This window comes from Lolium perenne, chromosome 1 (assembly GCF_019359855.2).
Source record: "Lolium perenne isolate Kyuss_39 chromosome 1, Kyuss_2.0, whole genome shotgun sequence".
Classification (NCBI taxonomy): Eukaryota; Viridiplantae; Streptophyta; class Magnoliopsida; order Poales; family Poaceae; genus Lolium; species Lolium perenne.
This window is the reverse complement of record NC_067244.2, coordinates 224,572,941-224,590,116: the sequence shown is the minus strand read 5'-3', so window position 1 is coordinate 224,590,116 and position 17,176 is coordinate 224,572,941. Positions and strand designations below refer to the sequence as shown.

General features: G+C 48.7%; 2 long non-coding RNA genes across 9 annotated transcripts; one reads left to right on the top strand and one right to left on the bottom strand.

Annotated features, from left to right (window-relative positions):
- The first annotated feature begins 874 nt into the window (after positions 1–874).
- Positions 875–1,756, top strand: LOC127327260 (uncharacterized). Its single transcript, XR_007868469.2, has 2 exons — positions 875–1,043; positions 1,420–1,756. It is a non-coding gene; the product is annotated as an uncharacterized lncRNA (long non-coding RNA).
- Positions 1,757–12,646: 10,890 nt separating this feature from the next.
- On the bottom strand, positions 12,647–16,533 carry LOC139834110 (uncharacterized). Of its 8 annotated transcripts, none has more exons than XR_011749478.1 (7): positions 15,125–16,533; positions 14,900–15,045; positions 14,767–14,820; positions 14,438–14,575; positions 14,244–14,354; positions 13,221–13,962; positions 12,647–13,129 (listed from the first exon to the last, which is right to left on the bottom strand). It is a non-coding gene; the product is annotated as an uncharacterized lncRNA (long non-coding RNA). The 8 variants fall into 8 exon arrangements; XR_011749480.1 differs by having other exon boundaries at positions 14,900–15,003; XR_011749475.1 differs by having other exon boundaries at positions 13,221–13,428; positions 13,903–13,962; positions 14,900–15,455.
- Between the last annotated feature and the right edge of the window lie 643 nt (positions 16,534–17,176).

Genomic DNA, 17,176 nt, shown 5'->3' with positions numbered 1-17,176 from the left:
ACGGAGTAAGATGCCACCACCAACCTCTGCTTACATCGCATTGGCCCAACAATCAGCATCTTGAATAGTCAAGGCACATAATAAAAATTCTTGGAGTTGTTGGGGAGTATTTCTCATATGTAAAGGGGTGTGCTTCAATGTCCCCCCTCCCAACCAAATTTGAAGGGGTAAACGTATGTTTGTTTCGTGACCAGAAAATATGGATGATCCCATCCCAAAAGCCGAATATTTCTAAGAAAAGTTGGACCATATGATCCGTGAATTTCATGTCTAATCTCACCAGCCGCCTGAGAATCCATGGCTATCGACGCGACTTCGACACCTGCCACCGTTGTATGTGTGGCTCCCCAGCTCGGCAGCGGTGGCCACCATGTCAGGGCGAGCGGTGGGCTTGCTTTTTCACGTGGCTCCCCAGCTCGGCATCGGCGGCCTCCAGGACGTGGTGAGCGGCAGGCTTGATTTTCAACGTGGCTCCCTAGCTTGGCGGCGGTGGCCTCCATGGCGTGACGAACAACGAGCTTGCTACGTCTGCGCGACACCCAAGTCGATAAAAACGGCCTCGCTAAATACGTCCGGGCGGTGTCTTTGCTAGGCACGGGTAGACGGCAGCCCCGCTAGGTCCGGCCTCCGCCACGAAGGGAAAAGGACCCGTTAATTACATATTAACTGATGTGTTAATGGCATATTTATCCTTTTCTATTAATCGTTAATTAAATATATTTTATCCCATCCCATTCCCTACATGTTTGTCCATGAACCAAATACACACATTAAGTCAACCCACAAATGGGTATCAGCAGATCCTAGCCATCTAAATAGAACAAAGTTTAGAGGGGACATTGGAGCAAAGCCATATGTAAAAGCATAAATACCTATGCAAGCGACCGACTAGCTAGTCCGCAGAATGAGGTGCTTTACCTTTTTGCTTAACTGGATGGGAATAACAGCCGCTCCGCCGGACGCCGCACAAGATCCACCCGTTCTAGGCGCGGGTGATGCCTCCTTGGCTGCTGTTCCCACAGCTCAACCTTCAGCTGTTCCAGGTAGCCCGACCTCTTGAGCCTTCAGTCCCCGCCAATTCGTTCATAGATGTGCATGCTCGAGCAGTATGCCCTGTGTAGTTTTCTTACATCTTAAAAGTTAATTTATGCTTAGCACTAAAATACATTGTATCGGGAGAAAAGCGGGATCTATGCCACTCAAAATAAGCAGGAATCGAATTTATGTACAAATGGCCAGAGGGAACACAAAAGAGAAACAAATTAAAGAACAAAGTGAAACATTACATGTGCATTTTCCAAAAAAATAATAAGATTTAATTCTCCTTAGTGGGTTCCTATGAGCCAAGGCGGTGTCACTTTCTAATTTCACACGTATTTTTCCTTGATTTATACTAACAGTAACTCCCTGGCGTTGCAGGTCCGTTGAATGCCATTCATGCTCCAGGGGGTATCGTTCCTGGTCATCCAATTCCCGATGGAAAGGACCCTGCGCCCCCTCGGCTGAACTAGCACAATTAAAATAAGCTGGTGTTCACATAAGAATCTGCCTTTCTTTTTCACTGTGTGATCCAATTTGAATTCGAAGCAATCTTGGGGCAAGAAAGTTGCATTATCTGTCAATGTTGTAAAATTTCCTGATCTTTTGTGTTACTTCTTCGTTGTGCTACCTTGGGTCAGTAAGCTGTCTTCACATCACAATTTGCCTTTGTCTTCACAGTGTGATCATATTTGGAATATAAATGATCTTGTTGCAAGATAGATGCATTTCTGTCAATGCTGTAAAATTTTCAGTTTTATTGTGATATTGTTGTTGACCAAGAAGAATCATCGAGAGTCATTGCACACGTATCCAAGCACATACATGTGCTCAAAGTCAAAGTCCCAATCGAACACCCCCTTTGTACACATAGCATTTTCCGTTAGGAACTTTGTTTATGATACCGGAACGCAGATCACTTGGCACATTGCCAGACTTGGTTTTAGTACGAAAAAGCTAGATTGGACTAGCCAACTATGAACTTAACCATTCCGAAGAAAATGACACCGACTCACCATTCTAGCATCTTATCTGGAGGAGAGACCTTTTACGGTAGGGACCGAGAAATATGGGCCGTCCAACTAGCAATATCTGATGGTCAAGATTGATTAATACTTGTGACCAAGAGGAGTAGTATTTTTTCAAGGAAATGCAAATATGGTAGGAGATTAAAACAAATACGGCAATAACCAAAATGAATATCATTTTTTCATGGAAAGGCAAATATGGTAGGTGATTAAAAACAAATCGAACACTATATTAAAGAAAAAATCATACGGAAGGACACTTTTAGAACTGAAATTACCTTCACGTACGGCTTTCCTGTCCGAAACTGTCCAAGCGCCACCAGCAGCCATGGTCATGATTGTACGTTGCAGCAGCGGTGTCCTTCACTCCTTTGTCCTCTCCTGACCCGCATGTCTGCTTTCTAAACCACAGCCACTCCACTCTAGAACTAAGCCAATTTGAAATAAAAACTGTTCATATGTGTCTAATGTCGAGTGATAGTCTCAGATTTAAAAAACCTCAATTTATTGATGGTTCACAAAACAAAGTTTAAAATAGGTTAAAACTCAGGAGACCGGCTTTTGTGAACCTGGGTGTATGTGAACCCACTTTTTCAAAAGTGAGTTTGTGATGTCAAAACATGTTTCAAAAATCGAAACACAAAATGATTGCAAAGATGATCTCAAACATGTGCCCTGGACATGAGTTTCGTTATGAAAAAACATTTTATTTTGCCTCGGCAAAAAAGTGAAATTTTACAGGGCTATATAGCAGTATATATGTGACGTATTTTATCTTTTTTAGATTCTGAAATAAAAAAGTGGTTTCTCTGCGAAAACTTTCTATGCACACATGGAACATGCATACGTACCCCGATATTTTTATTTCAGAATTTTTTCACATTTCGAAAATGCATTTCCAACCTGGGTTCACGTGCACCCAGGTTCAACTGGGGCTTTTCCAAAACTCAGTTGCAATGAAGATGCATATCTATCTAAATGGCAGTGGTATGTGTCCCCGACTTCAAACAATATGGTTCTTGGTTCGATGCGTCTTCTTAAACGCGCCAGCGACTACGCCACTGCGTCGCTTCGACAGTCTGCGCCACGTTAATGGCGATGCCTCGGCTGCCGAGCGGCCGCAGCCCACCTCCACCAACCACGTTAATGGCGACGCCATGCGTCCCGCAGCCACCGCATGCCTCCGGCCTATATAAAGGGGGCGCACGTTCTTCTTCCTCATCCACTCCTCCAAAGAAACCCTAGCCGCCACAAAGCTCGACCGTAGCGCCGCCTAGGTGTTCCTGCGACGCAGCCAGGTCCACGAGGAAGTCCATGGCCGGTCCTGGTGGCCGGCGAGGCGGTCGAGGCCGCGGCCCTGGGCGCCCCCCGGGCCCGGGGCAGGGGCCGCCGTGGTGGAGCAGCTACGGCCCCACGCTCGCCGTCGCATGCGCCTTCCTCATCTTCGCAGGAGGACCGCTACTTCGAGTTCCTCCTCCGCATCGACGATGACTCACTCGGCATCAAGCGGCTCCCGGACAAGTTCGCCGAGTTCGTCGATGGCGTCGAGCCGGCGCATTTGCAGCTACGGGATGCCAGCTGCAACTTCTGCCGCTGGACCGTGGAGGTCTTGTTCGACGGGCAGGGCAAGATGTACCTGCACACGGGGTGGGACAAGTTCGCCCGCGACCTCGAGCTCGAGCGCGGCTGCCAGCTCACCTTCCTCTACGAGGGTGATGGTGAGATGATCGTCAAGGTGTTCGACGACACGGCGTGCCGCAGGCACTACCACACCGGTGAATCCGGCTCGGATACCGATAGCTAGAACTTAGAGTGTTCTTTATTTGCATCGAATCTGGCTACGGGCCAGACGAAGCCAGTAGTGGAGGTTTCTGGATATTCGTCCTCGGTAGAACCAACAAGGGCACCATCTCCCGCTGGATTTTCCAGTTTGGGTGACTGAGTGTGCCCTCGAATGTTCTTTCTTTGCAGCGAACATACGAAAATCAACACAACTGGTTTTCTCATTTTGCAATGTTTTATTTGTGTCCACCATTGTTCAAACTATGTATTAGTTTGTGTAAACCATGTTCCCAATTATGTATTAGTTTGTGTAAAAACTTGTTCCAATATATAATATTTGGAACTATGTTTATATGGAGTAGAGAAAAAATAAGAAAAAAATAAATGTGTCGCCCCGCTTGAGCAATCCCAGACGCAAACGGACGCGCGGACAAAAACGATCATTTTGCGTCCGTGACGCGACGCAAACGGACGTTCGCGAACATTAAAATGTTGGTCGCGCCGCTGGAGATGCCCTTACGCACAAAAAGATGGCTAGGCGTGAGTGTAGCGAGATTGTTGGTGTGAACAATTTAATTCGTGTTACATACATGTTTGGTAAGTAGCATCCGTATATCAAAATCTGATGTGGTATAATTATACTTAGATGGTAAAAGATCAACCTAAATCTTTGTCATGATTTTCTTACCATGTAGATTATCCAAAATACTATTATGGACTAGTAAATTGTACCGTAAAAAGCCTCCTGGAGGAAAACCATCATGTGCGAAAGTATTTGCTTGGGCCAAACAGTCGTTAACATCATATAAGGTGCTAGACACGCTACCTCTTTTAGTTAGTAGTGTCGGTTGTACCTTAGGAGGGTGTGGCGTCTCCTTTATATTCTCTGTTTTTATCTTTGATCTGCTTTGTAAGAGGTCTCCCTCAATACCTTGTATCGTTTGATCGTGTGTGACTTTATTTATAAAACGGGACGAAAGCCTATTTTGAGGAGAAGTTGAAGAACCATAATTTTTTTTGGCAATTTTATGGAGTGGATTGCACAAAACCACATGTGGCATCCCAGCCTTTCCAGAACTTTCTCTCACCATTGACATTTACTCGGTAATCGTTGCTTTGACACAAGTGTCAACTTCTCTTGAGTTGCTCTTACCTAATCTACACTTGGCTTATACCTTGCTAAAACATAGGACTTTCGATAATGGAAACCACGTCTGATTGGATGCCTGACGTGCTTGACACCATGTAATCCTTTCTCATTGCGCAAAATCATGCAAAAAAAATTCGAAGGGCCTGAGGCCAAATATATATTAAGGTAGAAGAGAAACAAATTCAATTACAGAGCTGTGGCAAACAGAGACGGCTGAGATATCCGGAAAACATAAACAGCCACAAAACAAAGAGAACAAACTATTCTCAAGAAACCTCAGACCACTTCTATCTCCAGGTCCTCAAATTACGGTTACACATCCGGCTGTCCTCCACGAACGAAGATCTTCTATGATATGCTCGACCACCCTTTCCACCGTATTGAACTCCTGTTGGAATATCCGACCATTTCGCTCCTTCCAGATCCTCCAGTGTACTAAGATGGTCATGGTGTCAAAATCTCTCCGTAGCTCGTTGGGCGCCGTCTTCCTTGCCTTCAGCCACCAGTCTTCAGTGTTCTGAAATGAATCATTAGGGGTGGGAAAACTAGCCCTTGTCCACTCCCTGAATTTCACCCAGACCTGGTTGGTGAAGCGGCAGTGGACGAGGTGGTTGCAATTCTCGTTGGATGTCTGACAGAGAATGCAAGAAGTGTTATGTGGCCATCCTCGTCGCTCCAGGTTATCTGCAGTAAGGCACCTTCTGTGGACAGCAAGCCACATAAAGAACTTACACTTTGGTTCGCAAAAAAAATAAAAAATAAAGAACTTACACTTTGCAAACATTTTTACACAGAAGGTGCCTTACTACAGGCTTTTGATCTCCAAATGGCTTCAGCACAAGCGAACTGGGTGTTGGCCATGAAGAAAGACTGATAAGAATTTACCATCTGTCTCGCCTCTCCAGATTGCCTCATAACGTTGCTCCACGTGCGGCACCGTAGAATTAGTCAGGTCCCAAAGCTGGAGGTACTGTCCCATGGCTTGCACGGAGAGGCCGCCGGAAATATCCCTTACCCATCTACGATTCTCCAAGGCTGCCGCCACCGAGATGCCGGAGTTGCGGACAAAACTAAACAGAATAGGCCAAGTGTCCTGCACTGAACGACCACCAGGGACCCAATTGTCTGTCGAGAATTTGGCGCGGTGTCCGTCACCCAACCGAATTATGGTGCCAGCTTGGAATAGGGCCAAGGCATCTTTGTCGTCGCTGGCTGGGACAAGGGACCAGGGCCGAGGTTCCGGCGACCACCTCAGCCAAGGCCATCTACAGCGAAGAGCGATGCCGAACACGGCTCCAAGGCAGGAGACAATGTCCCCCATTCACTTCCTCCTCCCCTTTCCAGACAAAGCCACGACACCGACTGTTAAAAATGTTGAGGGCCCATTGGGGTAGCGGAAGAACCGAGAGGAGATGTAGAGGTAGAGCCATCAACACCGAACGAGTTAGAGTGAGTCTGCCGCCTGTCATTAGAAACTGTGGTTTCCCTCCCTTCAGTTTGCCCGAATACTTGTCGATCACTAGCCAGATGTCGACACGACGTAGGCGGCCAATCGTGAGAGGAAGTCCCAGGTAGATTATAGGGAAATCCTTCCGAATGCATCCAAAAAATATAGTGACTCTTGTCGCAGTATCATCATCGCAGCGGATGCAAGTCGCGTGGCTCTTCTGTAGATTGATTTTAAGCCCAGATGCCTCTGCAAAGATGTTAAGAATTGTGGACACCGTCTCAAGATCACTAGTAGCAGTCCTGAAGAAGAAAACTGCATCGTCCGCATAAATAGACACTCTCGAAACATCCCGGTGAAGCCCCAAATCTGAGAGCAGGCCGTGATCAACCGCCCATTGCATTACAACCTGGAGAGAGTCCATCGCCAGGATGAAGAGAGTTGGCGACAACGGATCTCCCTGGCGCACTCCCCGGGCAAGATGAAAGAATGACCCTCTCTCCCTGTTGATTATGACGGTAGTGCGAGCGGAGCGGAGAATACCACAAATTAGATTGCAGAAGATAGTGCCTGAAGTAATGAGATCACGGGTGACTCGATGGCCCCGAGAATACCACAAATTAGATTGCAGACGATAGTGCCTGAAATAATGAGATCACGGGTGACTCGATGGCCCTCCTCGTGTCTGGTCATACATATATATGTATATATAGGTGGAGTACATCTTAAGTTACAAGTTAACTTGAGGCCTAATCATAAACCCTAACCGCCGGCGGCTGGGCTAGGCCAGGCCGGTCGGTTGCCTAACACGCCCCGCAGTCTGAACTAGGAGGGTTAGCGACGTCAAGACTGGACCTAAACTCCTGGAACAATGCTGTGGGTAGGCCTTTAGTGAAGATGTCAGCCTACTGTGAGCATGGTACATGAAGAACACGAACAACTCCAATGGCAACCTTCTCGCGAACAAAATGAATGTCAAGCTCTATGTGCTTCGTCCGTCGGTGCTGCACAGGATTAGCCGAGAGTTAGACAGCACTGACGTTGTCACAGTAAACAACCGTGGCAGTGTGCACTGGGCGCCGCAGCTCCTGCAGAAGGTGACGAAGCCAACAAGTCTCAGCAACCACAGAGGCTACCCCACGGTATTTGGCTTCAGCACTCGAGCGCGAAACAGTGGGTTGCCAGCGAGAGGACCAAGACACCAAGTTATCACCCAAGTACACACATAACCCAGAAGTAGACCGTCGTGTATCCGGGCAACCAGCCCAATCAGCATCCGAGTAGGCAACCATGGCATGAGAGGAAGTGGAGTGGAGGACAAGACCGAGGTCGAGAGTGCCCTTGAGATATCGGAGGATACGTTTGATGAGTTGAAAGTGGGAGTCTCGAGGATCATGCATGTGAAGACAGACTTGTTGAGTGGCATAAGAAATTTCAGGTCGAGTGAGAGTAATATATTGGAGAGCTCCGGCGAGGCTTCGATAGTGGTAGGGATCGGAATGTGGTGGACCGCTGGAGGCTGCAAGTTTGGGTTTGGTGTCTATGAGAGTGGAGAAAGGATGGCAATCACGCATACCAGCCCGGGAAAGAATATCTAGTATATATTGGCGCTGAGAGAGATGTAGAGTAGTGCGGGTACGTGTCACAGAGATGCTGAAGAAATTTCAGGTCGAGTGAGAGTGGAGAAAGGATGGCAATCACGCATACCAGCCCGGGAAAGAATATCTAGTAAAACCACGCTCGCGGGGCTTGCTTGAGCCCATAGAGTGATTTCTGGAGACGACACACATGAGATGGATAGCGAGGGTCGAGAAAACCGGAGGGTTGCTAGCTGTATACCTCTTCGGTTAGATCACCATGAAGGAATGCATTTTTTACGTCGAGTTGGTGAATGGGCCAGCCTTGAGATAAGGCAAGAGAAAGAACAATGCGGATGGTGGCGGGTTTGACGACAGGGCTGAAAGTTTCATTGAAATCGACGCCCTGTTGCTGGGTGAAGCCCCGAACCACCCAAGGAGCTTTGTGAGCTTTGTGACAGGCGAGAGTACCATCCGCGTTATGTTTGTGACGAAAGATCCATTTGCCAGAAACTATGTTGGCACCAGGAGGAGGAGGAACTAAAGACCAGGTGTTGTTATGCATGAGAGCATCGTACTCCTCCTGCATAGCTTGACGCCAGGCAGGATTGTGGAATAGGAGAGGATGTGACGGCCGAAAGATTGAGTTTATAAATAGGAGGGGGAGTCGGCATGTGGTGCTGCGTGTGCGATGAAGGGGGACGATGGTGGGGGTGGTGGAGCTAGGTGGTTGTGTCGTCGAGTGTAGACAAGGGTGGGTGGTGCCGCAGGAGGAGGGGAGGCCACAGCAGGGTGGCGAGCAGCCACAGCAGGGGTGGGGAGAGGGGCACAGGCTCTGCCGCGGCAGAGACGGATGGTGCGGATGCTGTCGCGGCAGAGGGAGCCGGCGCTGCCGCGGCAGAGAAAATAGGTGCGGGTTCTGCCGCGGCAGGGAAGGTGGGTGCGGCAGGTTGGGTTTGGAGCTGGTCGAGGCAGTGTTGGAGTGGATCAGCTATGGGTGTAGAAGTCAGAGTTCGGGTGGAGGTGGAGTAGGGAAAAGTTTGTTCATCGAAGGTGACATGACGAGAAATGATAATTATCCGTGTTTGGAGATCGAGGCAGTGATAGCCACGATGTTGAGATGGATAGCTGAGAAAGACACATTTAGTTGCGTGAGGGGATAGTTTGTTTTTGGATGTGGAGAATGTGTTGACGTAACAGAGGCAACCAAAGACTCGCAGGTCCTGGTAGCGAGGTGTATGAACGAAGAGGGAGTAGTATGGTGTGGTGTGTGGGTTGGAGGAGGTTGGACGGATGTTTATAAGATAGGTAGCTGTGTGGAGGGCCTCGGCCTAGAGTGTGGGTGGCATGGATCCTTGGAAAAGAAGAGTGCGGATGACATCATTAGTTGTGCGAATGGCGCGTTCAGCCTTGCCGTTTTGCTGAGAGGTGTATGGGCAGGAGAAGCCGTGGAGAATGCTATTTGTGGTGCAGAAGGTAGTGAGGTTAGAGTTGTCAAACTCTTTACCATTGTCGCATTGGAGAGAGAGAATAGAGAGCTGAAATTGTGTTTTAACTAGAGCATGAAAGGCTACAAAGGTTGCATATACTTCAGATTTTTTGCGTAAGGGAAAGCTCCAGAAATATTGAGTAAAATCATCAACTATGATAAGATAATAAGAAAAGCCATAAGTGCTGGGTACAAGTGATGTCCACAGATCACAATGTAAACGTTCAAACGGACGATAGGTTCTAGAACTAGAAGGATAAAATGGTTTCCTAACATTCTTCCCTAATTGACATGCATGACACAGGGACAACCCTGTGTTATTGTGGCAGGTGTGTGGAGTGAGGCGAGACATTGTGGTGTGCCCGGGGTGGCCGAGGCGACGGTGCTAGATCTGGGTGTTGTTGGAGGACGAAGGCTGCATGATGGAGAGCTTGGCACATGGAGTAGAGCGGACCGGAGCTATTGCATCGAAGAATCACGGTCCCGGTGAGAAGATCCTTCACAGAGAAACCTTAAGGATCAAATTGAATGGAACAATAGTTATTGATAGTGAATTGCCGAACAGAATTAAGATTTTTGATAATGTTAGGAAGGACAAGAATATTATTGAGATATAGAGGTTTGGAGGGAGAGTGGATGGTTTTGCAACCAGTATGAGTGATGGGAATAGAGGAGCCGTTTCCGACGGTGACAAATTGGGAGGTAGAGGGTTTTAGAGAGGATAGGTTACCATGATCGGATGCCATGTGGGAGGATGCGCCGGAATCCATGTACCAGTCACCTCGGAGAGCTTCATGTTGTTCAGGGCGTTGACGAGAGCCGGGTCCAGGGCCGGCTGAGTGTACGGTGGCGGCGTCGGAGTCGTGTTGTTGGAGACGAGCTGGCCGTATGCAGTGTAGGCCTGGGGCAGAGCGCAGTCGGGTCGTGGTCCGAGGACGCCCGGTGCCGGCGCTGCCCATGGCCGAGGCGCCCATGGTGCAGCCGGCTGCCAGGGGGCCGGCTGTTGCTGCTGGAGGTTTGCGCGTGTGGGGGCGCCTATCCACGGATTGAACTGCCAGGGGGGAGTCGCTGCGGGTGGGTCCACGGCCACCACGACCGCCACCGGGACCGCCGCCGCCACGGTAGAAGGTGTTGGCGGCGATCTGGCCGTTGCCGCGGCCAGCGCCCCCGGACGACGATGGTGGTGGTGGCGGAGGTCGGGGGCCGCCATGTGGGGACTGCACACTCTGGCCGCAGGCCCATAGCGCCGTGCCTGCGGCGTTCTTCACATCCACCTTCTTCTGCGTCTCTTCGAGGATGAGGGCGGAGCGCGTCTGCAGGAACGTGGGAAAGGGCACCTGAAACGGTAGAAACGAGCGGAGGTGCGCATAACTCTCGTTAAGACCACGAAGTTGGTGAGAACGAGGGTCTCGTCGGAGATGGGCTGGCCAACGTCGTCGAGGGAGTCGGCGAGGGCCTTCAGCTTGGCGCAGTAGTCGCTGATGGAGAGATCCCCCTGAGGGGTGTTGCGGAAGTCGACCTCCAGCTGAATGGCGCGGTGCTTCTTGTTGTCGCGTAAGAGGTTCTCGATGGCGTCCCAGATGACGCGCGCCGTGGCTCCTGGGCGCATGATGATGCCGAGGAGGTCGACGGAGACGGAGCCGTAGATCCAGGAGAGGACGGTGTAGTCGTCGCGGCCCCAGGGGGAGTTCGGGCCGGTGTCGGAAGGGGTGGTCTCGTCGATGACGTGGGCAGTGAGGCCGTAGAGGCCGAGGGCGACGAGGAAGAGCTTGCGCCAGTTGGTGTAGTTTCCGTCGTCGAGGCTGAGGGTGATCGAGACGTGGAGTTTAATGGGCGTGGCGTAGGTGTTGGGGTTGTTGGTGGTGGCGAGAGGGATGGCATCGGTGTTGGTGTTGAGGTTGAGATTGGCGGCGGGTGGTGGCATTCGTAGCGGCGAACTGCTGGGTCAGGGAGGTTTCGCGTGCATCAAGGGCGCGGGCGCGCTCCTCGAGCTCGCGTTCTTTGGCTGCAATCTCTTCTGGTGTCATGGTGGAGGTAGGAGGGGGGTTTGGGGTTTTGGGAGGGAGGGAGAGGCGGCGGCCGGGAGTGAGAGGAGGGAGAGGCGGCGGCTAGGTCAGGGTTGACCTGCTCTGATACCATGAAATAATGAGATCACGGGTGACTCGATGGCCCTCCTCGTGTGTGGTCATACATATATATAGGTGGAGTACATCTTGAGTTACAAGTTAACTTGGGGCCTAATCCTAAACCCTAACCGCCGCTGGCTGGGCTGGGCCATGCCGGTCGGTTGCTTAACAGTGCCAAATCCTCTTCGTTTTAGAATCTCCAAAAGAAACTCCCAGGATAGTGTGTCAAAAGCTTTGGAGATATCAATCTTCATGAGAACAGCTGGTGATTTACGCAGGTGCAGATATTCAGCTGTATTGGCCACTAATTTGAAATTCTCATGTATACGGCGGCTTTTGATGAGGCTAGCCGTGAGACCAGTTCCGGGAGAAATGAGGCTAGCCGTGACGCCAATGTTTTGGTGAGGATCTTGGAAAAACCATGAATTAGGCTTATAGGACGGAACTCCTGTATATCCAGAGGATCTTCCTTCTTTGGGAGCATAATCAGGATGGAACTGTTGAGGCGTTGAAAGTTGTTGAAATTGCCTCTGTGCAGCAGCTCTAGAGCAGCAAGAATATCTTCAGCAATAATCTCCCAACATAACTTGTAAAAGAGGCCAGAAAAGCCATCAGGGCCCGGTGCACGATCAGAAGGCATCTCCATCAAAATCTTCCTTTTTTTGTGAAAGGCGCGTCAAGTAGTCTTGCTTGTACCGCAGAGAGGCATCAAAGTTTAGGAGGGTGTTTCTAGGGGTAGGTGAGCCCAGGGCTTCAACAAAATAATCAGTCACCAACCAACTGCTCGTCATCTCGTCGATCCCGGTGGCGACCCGGTCATTATACCAAAGCACAGGGATCATGTTGGCCTTCATATGAAAATACTTTGTACTAGTGGTTGGGGCGCCCCTTGGGGCGCCTCCTCGCTGGTCAGTGGCTGCCTAATCTAAGCATCATGATGGTCAGCTAGCTCACAAACCATGTAGTAAGAAATAGTAGCATGTTGGTCACTTAGATGAATGCAATAGTATGGAGAGATAAAGATACATCAACCTGAATTGGGACTGCAGTATATGGAATTCAGGATTATTTTGGAGTATGGTACATGCACCTCACATACTTAAAGAAGGTATAACACATCATAAATCAGACATATACATCAATTTATGCAGAGGGTGGGCCTGACATCAGAAATGGTCGATCCACATGATCATACAATCTGAACTGATATTAGGGAAATTGACCAATTAATGCATGGTTCGACCCTTCCCCCGCTGCAATATCTACAGAGTAAAAGCTGTGAGCAAATTAACCTCGGTCAAAGCTGGTTGCCAGCGCCTGAAGGCAGGGAAGGACTTGGCAAAAAACAACACATCCAGTGCCTATCTGAGCTAGCTACATGTACCCTTTGTACATCCGGAGGTCGACCTTCCTAAGGTATGGTGCCACATTAATGCTCACCTTCAGAAATAGCTGCTCAGCTTTCTTGGCTGCTAGCCTGCTACTGCCACCTCTTGTGCCCATAAAACAAATAACCATGGTTAGCTTAATTAACAGTGTAGTAAAGATTCTTCAGAAATGCTTCAGTGTATATCTTTGCTTACTTGGCGGATGTGGTGTACTGATCGTCGTCCATGGCGACCATCCCGGTACTCGAGGCCCTGCTCCGGCTGTCGCCCAGCATGTGCTTCGCCAACGGCCTCTTCATCGGTGTCATAACAATGACCCTGGTTTCATGAGGTGCCCAAGGATATGGCCCCTGACTTTTTCCGTCTTGTGCATATAAAGGGTTTGATCCAAGAATTCATATACCTTCACATGTGAAATATTTGACAGTTTCAATTAATTTGGGACAAAGGGAGTACTACATATGTGAGCATGCATGAGGGAGATCCATGAGTAAGGATCACATGTGAAGGTATCTGAATTCCATGAATAAGGATTTGATTGTGGGGAACATGACTTGGGTAACATCTACATTTTACTTTATACAGTTTGTTCGTGAACTGCCAATTTAGATTGCTAGAGTAGGACCATATGCCTATGATTATAACCAGTAGCACCATATTTACCTAATTATGAAACTATTCCATATGTATGGATCACTTATAATCATAGGCGGTGCTCAAGAGTAGGACTACGAACCAAGCCAATCATCTCAAACAGAGAGGGAAACGAAGGTGTTTAACTGACATAGAATGCAAGAACCTTCCGTTTCTTCCTATGAGAAATACCTGTTTCATATGCGAAGGAAAAAACAAGCTAATATATCACAAGACCAACCACCTGAACTCAGCCCATGCATCCATGAAAATCTCACAGGAAGGAACCTAACAATGCCAAAACCTTCATAGAAAACAACGGGAGTATATTATGCTAGGATCAATCACCCGAGAAAACCAAAACCCTCCAGTATATATATAATATCTAAACAAAATGGACCATAGATAATATAGTGAGTTGGTAATATAAACATGAAATTTAACATGATCTGAAAATAAGACCTATCATGTCAAAGTTCTGTATCTAGCACGTACTGGCAAAGTGACAGTTTAAGTTACCACATTATTCAACTAACAAAGGGAATATTTATATTAGCGAATACATGACTGGTGCAAGTTACTTACATGTCATGAACAAGCATTTCAAAGTATACAAATGGTCTTGCCGTGGAAGACCAACATCTAGATAATGCGGTGTTGATCAGCAGGATCAAATATTCCATCATCTAGCTGCAACTGCAAATACTGAAACTGGTTTTGGGATGTCGATTTTCAAAAGTGTGCATCAAACCAAATAACTAAATGCTAAATTACGGTACCATGTCCAACAATGACTCAACGAGACCGCCGCGATAGCGTGTTGATGCCGATTAAAGGCACACTGATTTTTAATTACAGTAACCTGCAGTTTTGGCAAAATAAATGCTAAATCTGCTGATTGTTTCTCCTTGCTGCACCTGCAGTAATGAAGATCAGCGACATCAGGAATAAAAACATGCCAACAGAAGAGAAAGAAAATTGTATAAGCAAACAACTCTACAAGAAAAACTATAGTTATAGGCATTAGATAGTCTCATACTGTCCTACACTGATAGAAAGTGCCGGGTTTTAATCACATCCTTGAATCTAAAAATAAAAAAAAGAATACATTTCAATGCAGAAGGAGATTTCTCCATGGTCAGTCCGGAACCGCCACAGCCATCTGTAATGTTTGAAGGAAAACGAAATCAACAAGCACTCAGAAATCTGAAATCAAAAGCATCAAAGAAAATTACGCATACCAGGAACAATCAAGAAGGAAGTGTAGTTCATTTTGGCATCCACCTCTGCCTCTGAATCATCGAGTCAATTTGACACCCACCTCTGCTTCTGAAGCATACATAGACTGAAAAACAGTGGTACACGAGATGTGGCAAGGGGAGGGTCACTGCAAGGAGGGAGATGGAAAGATAGGAGACATGGTGAAAAGGGTAAGAAGAGAGGTCAGAGGACGAGATTGGAGTCACCTTGGTCCCGCACCGGCGCGGAGGAGCGCTGAGAAACAATGAACCCTGCGACCGCCCCATCCACAATGCGCAGATTGGAAACCAGGCCATCATAGCTCCCTTTGTTGCCGCTGCCGCACTGCTCTCCGACAAAAAGTACCTGCATCCCGTTCCCCGCCGCCACTGAGAATCATGCTGTTCCCCGTCGCCCAGGAGCCCGTTGTTCCGCGCCGCCATCCCGTTCCCCGCCGTCGGCTGCCCGCTCATCGTTTTAATCCCAGCCGCCGCCACCGCCACCGCTGCCAGGAAGAGTGATACGAGAGAGGATAGGGTTTGAGGGAGAGAGTGCACCGAGAGGTAGGTGTTAGGATTTAATTAATAGGTTAATTAAAGGGGTAATCCTCCCTCATGTAATTCTCTATGTTGATTGGTTTGTCAACAGACACAACCCTTCCTCACACCTCTTCGAACGGACGTGACCCATATTCGCGTCCCTTCCCCTTGTATATAAGTTGTGAATCATCAATGGAACAGAACAGTTGAATCATTTGTTGCTATCTCTCATTTCTCTCTCGATATTACTTTCAACACGTTATCAGCACGCTCGCCGCTGAGCGAATTCGATCCAGAGAAGAACAAGGTGTCCGCCTCCATCGTTCCGTTCCAAAGAAGAACCGTGCAGGGAAGAAATTGAGTAAGGAGGAATCGATGAACTGTCCGTCGTCATCTCTCTACCCCCAATCCTCTCTGCGAATCGGTATTCGAGATCAACGAAATCGAAGAATTGAAGAACAAACTGTGAGTTGGTTCCAATCAACCCTCTCCAAAACAGAGGTAAGAATCATGCTTGGAGGCTTCCAGGCCCAACGCTCTACGCGGGCAAAGCCCCGCTAGCCGAGGACGCCGTCCTCGACCAAGTGCTCGCCGCGCCTGCCATCCCCGACGATGGCCACGCCCGCGGCATCGCACGGCTTGCATCCTTGCGGTGCGCCGGCTCCGGCGGCCTCCCGGCTCGACGCGCGCTGCCCGGAAACCGCCCTGGCGGCGGCTAACGGACGAGGGGGAGCATCCGCCTTTGGCTCCGGCATGAGCGCCACGGCCGTCGACGCTGTCGTGCCATCGCACCTGCCATCCCCGACGCTCGCCACTCCTCCACCTTCGCCAAGCACAGGCGCTCACCGCCGCGTTGTGGTTTTTCGGACTCCTGCTGTCGAGCCCGCCTTCAAGCGGCCGTGGCCACCGCACCAGAACCTGGAGCCGTCCGCCCTCGGGCTCGCAAATGGCGCCTTTAACGGCGTCGCGCCAGGCACCCGGCTGCCAGGCGACTCCTCCAACGAGGACGAGCGCGGCGGAAGGACCAGTCGCCACCGGTGAGCGCTGCTGCGATGGTACAGGAGAGTCGCGTGGTGGTCGCCGCTTAGTCGTCTGGATTGGGGAATTGAGTCTACTACCTTATCCTTTCGTACGACCATTGACCAGGGGGCCGGTCCTAGACAGGCTACCCAACGTGGCCCATTTGCATGCGGTTTGAGACACCAGCAGCTCCTCCAGTTTGCATAAAACGTCCACGTATTTCAGTTTTTAAGCAAACAATATCTAACAGTAGCTCTAGCAGTAGTCTAATTACTATTTTAGACCCTGTTTGAGCATTGTTTCTGTAGAGTATCATATATTCCAGAACATATATATGATGTAATATATTTCCATGTGCTCACATGTTGAGATTAACTACATCTTTTATTTTGCAATTGAGATTTTCTTTAAAATTTCTTGCAAATAAGAATCAATCATCCTCTTAATTGAGTATTTGGCTTAATACGAGCACGAATTGATAAATGCAAAATTCGAAGTGAACCTCTTCAAAATTGATGTTTTGGGAATATATTGTAGTGTGTGGATCTACTGCATCGCAGATTATCTTCACTACTAGGATTGCTTTACAAAGTAATCTCCCATACATTCTATTAAGTTATGACATAAGGCACTAGAACTAGGAGTATCTACTGATTCCATCAGATTATACTCTCTAGTGCTGAGAGACGGACTCCAAAATTTCTTTTGGAGATTATCTAC